At 47.3% G+C, this 9,191-nt stretch overlaps 1 non-coding gene across 1 annotated transcript; it reads right to left on the bottom strand.

The window, feature by feature from the left end:
• Nucleotides 1–1,858: 1,858 nt before the first annotated feature.
• Trnat-cgu (transfer RNA threonine (anticodon CGU)) lies at nucleotides 1,859–1,930 on the bottom strand. The gene has a single exon. It is a non-coding gene; the product is annotated as a tRNA-Thr (tRNA).
• Between the last annotated feature and the right edge of the window lie 7,261 nt (nucleotides 1,931–9,191).

Here is a 9,191-nt window from a genome sequence, read left to right as displayed (position 1 = left end):
AAATATCCTAAATGCTTTACCTGCCTACAAACCAATGGTATCTACCAGTATGGCTCTCACCCTGCATTGCCAGAGGCCCTGTAATCTGTCCACCCAAGTGGCACGACCCCAAGGGGAGGACCAAGCCAGGAAGGGAGGGGCTGGAGGGGGCGGGGCTCTGCAGCTCCAAGTTCTGTTTCCTAGGGAGGACCGATTCTAACTCTGAATAGGGGGTCAGACTCATAGTTCCCACCCAGGCCTGGCTGGGAAAGGGGCCACTGTGATCTTGTCACGGAGATGGGTGGAGTGGCTCGAGGTTCTCTTGCTTCTTTAAGGACCAAATTCTGAGGTAGAAACTAAGACTCTCAGGCCACTGGGCATTTAGGAAATAACTTTAAAATTTAGTATCTAAGGCACTTGAAGTCCAGGGACTGTGGGGATTTAATGGAGATCATGCCATAAGCTCAACATAGTCGTTTCTGCCCCTGCATCACCTGTGAAGCCAGCGACCTGCCTCCAGCCAGGCAGGGGTGAGTATAGATGCCCACTGGCTTTCAGGGTAGTTCCAAAGCTTGGGTCTGACTTGTCATCACTTCCGTCTCCTCTCACCAACCCGGATCTAGGAAACATAACCGACCCCTGCCTCTGACTCTTCACCTGTGGGGACCCATGTTTCCCCAACATCTGTCCACTGACCTCTTCTGGACTTTGTGCCTCATTTATTGACTTTGCCTTGGCTGATCCATGACACAACCCCCACCCCCAATCCCCGCCAGGGTGAAATTTGGTTCCAGCTACTACAGAAAACCCAGAGTTCAGCTGGGGAGCACTTTCTCGTCAGTTATCCAAAGTAAGAAATTCACTGCAATACCCAGCACAGAGCATCTCTCTCTCCTTCCTATCCTGGATTCTGCATAGGCTGAGGCACTTGTTGCAAAGGGACCTCTTTGCATTTAGCAACAATTTCATGATGACACCGACACCTAGCTCACCATTCCCTTTCAAAGCCAAGAGCAGAATTGCCAAGATCATTGTAATGTCATGTGTAGCTAATTAAAAAAAAAAGCCAAATAGCATTGCTTTCATTTATTGGAATCTTAGGGTTTTAAAAAACCTATATTAAAAAAAATATATATTTTGCTGCCTGAGCTCCATAGCCTGTTTCCCGATTATCTGAGATTCTGTTCCATTCAATTCACCTGAAGCTCTCCATGATCAGTTGTGCAACAGGCCTCGGGAAAAGTAATGTGCTTTTTATTTTTCGGTGAATTTAGTTGGCAAATGGGATGTAGAATGAGGTGAAGTTCTATTCACGAGACGTTCGATGCCGAGTGTTAGAAGAGGGGACAGACTGGAGTGTATCAAACAGTGTTGGAGTCACAGGTACATCAACATGTCATATTAGAAGGGCTGTTTATTCTACAAATGACTCGGGGAGTATCAGAACCAGCTGGGTTCCAAGGGTCAGCTCACTCGTGCTGTCACTCGTGCTGAGAAAGGTCTAGGCGCCCACCGGCCGAACCTCGCAGATACCTTCGCAGCCTGGCAGCAGGCGGCGCGCACGGCCTGTGCAACTCGCCTTGGAAGGAAACCGCAAAACCGAGACCGCAGCTCTCGAACTCCGGCGCCCCCACAAAAAAATACGAGAACCGGCCGGCCACACCACGCCCACGGCGGCGCAGGGGAGGCGGTGAAGACGATCGCCTACTGGAGCGGCGCAGCTGGGGGAGAGCTGCCTGGCCCGCGGTGTAACTAGTCTGTTCAGAAGCAAATTGGAGGAGGGACCGGAGGACGCCCGAGCAGAATCCAAAAGGAAAAAAAAAAAATGCCACACAGAGGATCAAAAGGAGGCCCTAGTAACAGGGTCCACTTCTACCCCAGGCACGGACGGGGTTCGAACCCGCGATCTTCGGTTTACGAGACCGACGCCTTACCACTTGGCCACCGCGCCTGACAGCCAAGCGAGCAGTGCAAGCTCTCAGTGGAGGGGAGGTGGCGCAGGCGCGGAGGGCGGCGCGGGCCGCTTCGCCTCGCTCCGCCCCTCCAGGCTGCCGGCCACCGGGGCTAGCGATCGGAGCACCGATCCGTCCTCTCCGGGTCTCGGCCTGGCACCCCAACCCTGCCAACCCGAACCCCAGCGTGTCCCCTGTCCTCAGCCCTCCCCAGGGCACAGTGCACCTGCAGCAAGCAAGAGGCCAGTGGTAGACTCCAAGGTGGCCGGCGCGCAAGTGTGGGAGAAAAACTTGGGTGGGCGCTCTGAGAACAAAGCAGGGAGTCCCGAGGGATAGGGGCCAAGCTCCGGGGCGACGGGAGGCGACTTTCTCTCTCCAAGCCAGCAGCCAGTGGCTGCCTGGGGACAGCCAACACCTCCCCCTCCAACCCCGCAGTATTCTCAGTGCGGAGAAGACCGAGTACATCTCCGCCGAGGCAGGACGGCCTCGCCTGGAGGAAGCGCTTAGGGCATTCGAGGAGAGGCCCGGGCACGTTGCGGTAAGAGGGAACGCTCGCAGGCCACCTGAATGAAGGGATCAGCTTGCAGTACTAGGGCTGCAGGTCTCATCCAAGAGAACCACCCAGATGCAAAGGGCTGATCTTAAGCACAGAGCTCACAAGCACCTGGGATTAGTAAAAGCAAGACGTGGGATTAAGTGTACCAGTTGCAAAGATACGACACACGACGTTGGTAAAGCTGAGAAAAATAAGGGGACAGGGAGACTGGGACTCGGGGTGGGGGTGGGGCAAACGGGCTTTTATTAGGTAAGGTTTAGTTTGTTATATGACAGGTAAGGGGGTTGGGAGCACAGTGCTTGTGCTACTGCACACTTTGGCGGGTCTTTTATTTGCTAGATCTTAATTTTTTTTTTTTTAGATGAAATTAGATTCCTCTGTCCTTGGTTGGTCTGTGGACACAATATCTGCTCCCAGAAAGAGGCGAGGGAGAAGAGAAGTTCTCCTTTCTGGGCTCGGATGCTCACTGGGGACAAGGAGGGGTCACCCAGTCCTCCTATACACCAGAGCCTGCCGGAGGGAGCTCCAACAGGCCAGTCACGCTGTTGGCCACTTTGCCATCACCACTGCCGAATTCATCCTTACTTATGGGTAGAACTTTGTAAAAATGTGAATCGTAGAGATTTGGAGAAACTTGAGTTTTGTGTGTGTAGTTAAAAACAAAACAAAATGCATAATTTTAACCCTTTTAAGTGTACATGGTGTTAACCATAGGCACATCTCAACTTTTTAATCTTGCACAATGGTACCCGACACACTGAATGGCCATTCCCCTTTTCTTCCCTACCCCAATCCCTGACAACCACCATTCTAAAGAGTGGACTTAAGATATCTCATCTGAGTGGAATCATATTTTCTTTTTCTTACTGGCTTGTTTTATTTAGCATAATGTAGACAGTTTTCATTCTGTTGTAGCATATGGCAGGATTTCCTTCCTTTGCAAGGGTGAATAGTTTATTATTTGTATATACCATTTTTTTGGGGGGGTACTGAAATTAAACCCAGGATGCTTTTACCACTGAGCCACATCCCCAGCCTTTTGTTTTGAGACAGGGTGTCTCTAAAATGCTGAGACTGACCTCAAACTTGCCATCCTCCTGCCTCAGCCTCCTGAGTTGCTGATTTACAGGCATATACTATGACTATATACCATGTTTGCTTTACCCATTCATTAGTTGTCAGGCAGATTCTTCTTAGCTATTGTGAATGCTTCAATCACAGCAGTATACAAATATATTCAAGGTCCATTTTCAGTTCTTTTGAATATATACCCAAAAGGACTATTGAATCATATGGTAGGTCTGTTTTTTTTTTTTTTTAAAGGAATCTCCACACTACTTGCCATATGGCTACACTATTTTACATTCTCAGCAGTAGGGCACAAGAATTCCAGTTTATTCATGTCCTTTTTTTTGTAGTGGTCATTCTAGTGGATGGGAGATAATCTCACAGTGGTTTTGTCCATTTTTAAAATGGAGTTATTGGGCTGGGGATGTGGCTCAAGCGGTAGCGCGCTCGCCTGGCATGCGTGCGGCCCGGGTTCGATCCTCAGCACCACATACCAGCAAAGATGTTGTGTCCGCCGAGAACTAAAAAAATATTTAAAAAATTTAAAAAAAAAAGTAAAATGGAGTTATTTGGTGTTTATAGTTTTAAAAAATATATTCTGTACATTAGTTCCTTACCAGATACAATGTTTGAAAGGCAACCTATGGAATAGGAAAATATTTACAATCTCTTTCCTTTGCTGTGCAGTTTGTTTTATTGTTTTACCAGTTTCCAACCCGTGGCTTAGCTCATGCTAGGCAAATGCTCATCACAGAGCTACACCCCCCAGACCTTTTAAAAAATTGTTTTGAGATAAAATCTGGCTAAATTGCTCAGACTGGCCTCAAGCTTATGATCCTCCTGCCTTAGCTTCCAGAGTTGCTGGGATTACAGGTGTGCAACACCATGCTCAGCTCGGCTGTTCAGTTATTAAGTCTGATGTGGTCCTGTTTGTCCATTCTTGCTTTTGGTACCATATCATATAGCCACATTTCAATACCGTGAAACTTTCCCATTCTGATTTTTTTTTTTGAGAGGAGAGAAAGAATTTTTTTAATATTTATTTTTTAGTTCTCGGCGGACACAACATCTTTGTATGTGGTGCTGAGGATCGAACCTGGGCTGCACGCATGCCAGGCGAGCGTGCTACTGCCTGAGCCACATCCCCAGCCCCCCATTCTGATTTCTTTTAGAGTTTTGGGGGTTTTTTTTGGGGGGGGGGCGGGTACCAGGGATTGAACTCAGGGGCACTCGACCACTAAACCACATTCCCAGGCCCATTCTGTATTTTATTCAGAGACAGGGCCTCACTGAGTTGCTTAGTACCTCGCTGTTGCCGAGGGTGGCTTTGAACTGGAGATCCTCCTGCCTCAGCCTCCCAAGCCACTGGGATTACTGGTGTGCACCACTGTTCCTGGCATTTTTTAGGGGTTTTATAGTTATATATCTTATGGTTAGTTCTTTAATCTATTTTAATTTTCGTACATGATGTAAGGATTCAATTTTTTTTTCATCCGGATATCCAGTTTTCCCAGCATCACTTGAAGAAACAGAAAAGCTTTTAAAAGGCATCAAGAGAATTCAAAGAAACCAAAATCAGATGACTAGAGATAAGCAGATGTACAGAACAGTGTTATTCACTTATTCTGAGGTGTGGTGGTCTTTGCATATTTTCACAAATTAGAAATCAGGATGACAACAGTTACAACTGATAGAGTTAGTTAAGTGGCAAATTTTTTCTTTAGTGGCACATAAAGTAGTTTTTAGCTGGACCCAGTGGCACACACGTATAATTCCAGAGGCTCAGAAGTTAAGGCAGGAGGATCTTAAGTTTGATGTCAGCCTGGACAACTTATGAGACCCTGTCTCAAAAATAAAAGTGGGGCCGAGTAAAGTGGCAAATGTCTGTAATCCCAGAAGCTCAGAAGGCTGAGGCAGGAGGATCTTGAGTTCAAAGCCAGCCTCAGCGACGGTGAGGCACTGAGCAACTCAGCGACACCCTGTCTCAAAATACAAAATAGGGCTGGGGATGTGGCTCAGTGGTCGAGTGCCCCCAAATTCAATCCCTGGTACCAAAAAAAAATTTTTAAATTTAAAGTGGGGGGCAGCTGGGATTGTGGTTCAGTGGTGGAGCCACTGGGTTCTATCCTCAGCACCACATAAAAATAGATAAAAAAATTTTTAAAAAAGAATGCTTTAAAAATTGGGGAAATAACAGTGGTAGAGTACCCCTGGATTCAATCCCCAGTTTCACACATTTTTATATATAAAATCAGTATGATGAATTTGATGCAGTAATTTATATATATAAAGATAATAAAATACAGCTAGGAGAAATCAGACTCATTTTTGCATTTGTAGTGTTTCCTGGTATCCCGATTTTCCTCACTCACTGTTGCGAGATACCCATTCCTTCAAAGTGCATCTTTCCATTTGCTGTGTAGCAGATACAGCACCTTGATGGAGGAAAAGCAGAGCATGCACAAGGGCAAAGAGCATGCGGAGATTCTCCAATTTGTGCTCAATTTTGCTGCACACCCAAAACTGCTGTGAAATAGTAAATCTAAAGTAAATAAAGAGATGAACTACCAAGCCATGAAAACACACAGAACCACCTTAAATGTGTATTACAAAGTGAAATGGTTTGATCATGTCCCCACAATTCACTTAGGGACTATCCCCAGTGCAGAGGTTTGAGAGGTGGGGTCTAATAGGAGGAGTTTGTCACAGGGCACCGGCCTTGTGCATGGATTAATGCTGTACTTCGTGTTTCTTACATGAAGAACTTGGCTCCCTCTAACCTTCTCTTTGCCCTTCTTCCATGAGATGGCCCAGCAAGAAGGCCCTTGCCAGATGCCAGCCCCTTGATCTTGTGGTTCTAGAAGCTGGGAAGCCCAAGTCAGTAAATTTCTGCTTATTTAAAAGGTACCCAGTATGTGATATTCTGTTGTTGTAGCACAAAACAGAAGCCAATTGGAAAAGGCTACCTATTGTATAATTCCACCCATGGAACCTTCTGGAAAAAGCAAAACTATGAAGGCAGGAAAAAGATCAGCAGTTGCCAGGAGTTAAGGGAAGGATGAATAGGCTGAGCAAGGAGGATTTTTAGGGTGGTGAAAGTAGACTGTGTTCCTGCAGAGGTGGATACAAGTCCACTGTAGAATATATGTCCCCAATGGTGAGTCCTAGGGATAAACTGTCGCCAGCTGGCCGGGCTGGCGAGATGACCTGGGTTCAAAGGAGCTGGCTGCATCAATAAGAAAACGGCGAAGAAACCACGAAGCACACGAACATGAGATCCTAAGAATGAAGGCAGGGTGGCTCAGTGACCAAGGATCAGCTCCAGGCTGGGCAGCGCTGGAAAGAGCAAGAGAGCGACCACACTTGAACCTCCCCCACATTTACTGGGGATATTCCACCCATAAGGCAAGGAGCAGGGTTTTGAAGGGTGGAGTCTTGCTTGGTGACGCCTTCTAGTCAGCAGATTGACATCTTGGCAAGTCACACCCATCTCAAGTGCTGTGTGGGATCATGGGTAGAGTGAGGGGACACATTTGTCACACAGCCCAATCGGCGCACAACACCAGACCAGTCCCCTCACATGCTCAAATGCTCATAGCTTGCACACACAGCCCTGGGTTGCTCGCGACAATAAACTCTGGACTTTAGGGGCTGGGTTGTGGCCCAGTGGGCGTTTTCCTAGCACACCTAAGGCACTGGGTTTGATCTCCAGCATCACATAAACTAAAACTAAAAAATATTTGAAAAAAGACCCAAAATATGGACTTTGGATAATAATGTAGGCTCAGCAGTTGTTACAACTGCACTATTCTGGTAGGGGAGGCTGGGAGGGATTCAGGGCACAGGGGTTATATGGAAATTCTCTGCTTTCTGCTGCATTTTGTTGAACCTATAGCTTCCCTTAAATTTTTATTAAAAAAAAAAAGCGCTATAAGTAGTAATTCTGGAATCCCTTCCTCTGAGCCCCTGCTTCGAGTCACCATCAACCCTGGGCCACACTGTGGTTGCTTCTTGTGGAGTGACTTCCTAGCTGGATAGGCCTAGGAGCCGGACTTTGTCTTTCTCCCAGGAGTAAGCAACCGTAAGTATGTGGTCTGACTTCTAAATTTATCTGTACCATTTTTTAATGTAGAACATCTGCACCGGCATAAATGTTCTGAACCAACCAAAGGGCAAGAACTGGTTCTAGAAGCCAGAGCTCCTAGCAGGCAGGAGTCGCACCATATTCACTTTTGTGCAGTGTGGTAGTAAAATCATCCAGTCATTCCTGCAGCAGATCCTCATTGAGCACCTACTATATGCCAGATGCTGTGCTTGGTGCAGGGGTTACAACAGTGAACTCACTAAATGGCACAGGTCCCTGCCCTCATGGAACTTCGTTTTTTTGTGTTTTTTTTTTTTTTTTTGACAGGAGGATCACAAGTTCAAGGCCAGCCCAGACAATATAGTGAGACCCTATCTCAAAAATAAAATGGAAAGGCTGGGGATGTCGCTCATGGGTAGAACCCTTGCCTCGCCTGCAGGATCCCTGGATTCGATCCCTAGTCCCTCCCCCCAGAAGGTAACATTGTCCTGGGAATTCGTGTAAGGAAGGCAGACAAAGGATGAGTGGCCACAAGGAGTCCTCCCAGCCAAGAGCCAGCACCCCTTGCCAGAGAGCAGAGGCTTAGCAGGTGGCCATGCCAGTCCCTCAGCCCAACCGAGCTCAGCTGAATGCAGCCACAGGTGGAGCCCAGGCACACCCAGCAGAGGAGCCCAACACCAGTTCTGGAAAATCATCCTTGGTTGTTTTGCATGAATAGATAAAACTTTAGTAATGCTAGGTGAATGTGGCAAGGATCAAGCCAGAAGTCCCCTCTGCCACCACTGAATCTATTTCCTCATCCACAAAGTGGGAGAGTTGGCCATTAGCCGGTACTCATTTTAAACGGAACAGGCTTCTTCATTTTTCACTGTTAACGTGAATGGGGAGGGAAATGCCAGCTTGCCCCACTTTCCTTTGGTCCAGTGGCAACCTGACACTCTTCCCTCCGATCAAGTTTCAGAGCCCACCCAGCAGCTCTCAATTAAGACTAATGGGGGAGGACTGATGCAACCTGAAACCTTTTGGAGAGTAAATGGCCACATTTTTAGACATTTAAGTGAAACTCTGCTAACCTTAAGCACCAAAAGCTGTCTATTTTTTCTCTCCCTTTCTCCGTATTTAATTCAGTCACCTTTTTCCTGGATCTTTTACTTGTTGGAATTCACTCCTAACAGAATGCTCCAAAGGGCGACAGGTTCAGCAGGAGGTGAATTCAACCAGTTCTTGGAAGCCCCCAGAGAAGGTAGCATTCTCCGTGTCACCTAAAAGGATTGAGAGCCTTTGAGGGTCTTTCTTTCCCTGAACGCGTCCCCTGTTGTGGATGGTCAGGGTTTTCTGTGAGGCTATCGATAGTAACGGGACCTTGGTCCCACTTGGGTGACATTTTTGATAGAGAGGAAACTGTAGTAACCTTCCATGTCAGGGATCTATTGATATTGATCAGACCAGTGACCAACATGTCTAATAGAGAACTCATCATTTTTTCCGGGTGTGTGGGCTGACCAGCCAGCTTCGCATCTGATCGAGGGACCCTTGGAAAGTCCAAGGCCTC

Source organism: Urocitellus parryii, chromosome 7, assembly GCF_045843805.1.
Source record: "Urocitellus parryii isolate mUroPar1 chromosome 7, mUroPar1.hap1, whole genome shotgun sequence".
Classification (NCBI taxonomy): domain Eukaryota; kingdom Metazoa; phylum Chordata; class Mammalia; order Rodentia; family Sciuridae; genus Urocitellus; species Urocitellus parryii.
Note: the sequence above shows the minus strand (reverse complement) of the source record. Positions and strands in the feature narration are given on the sequence as shown.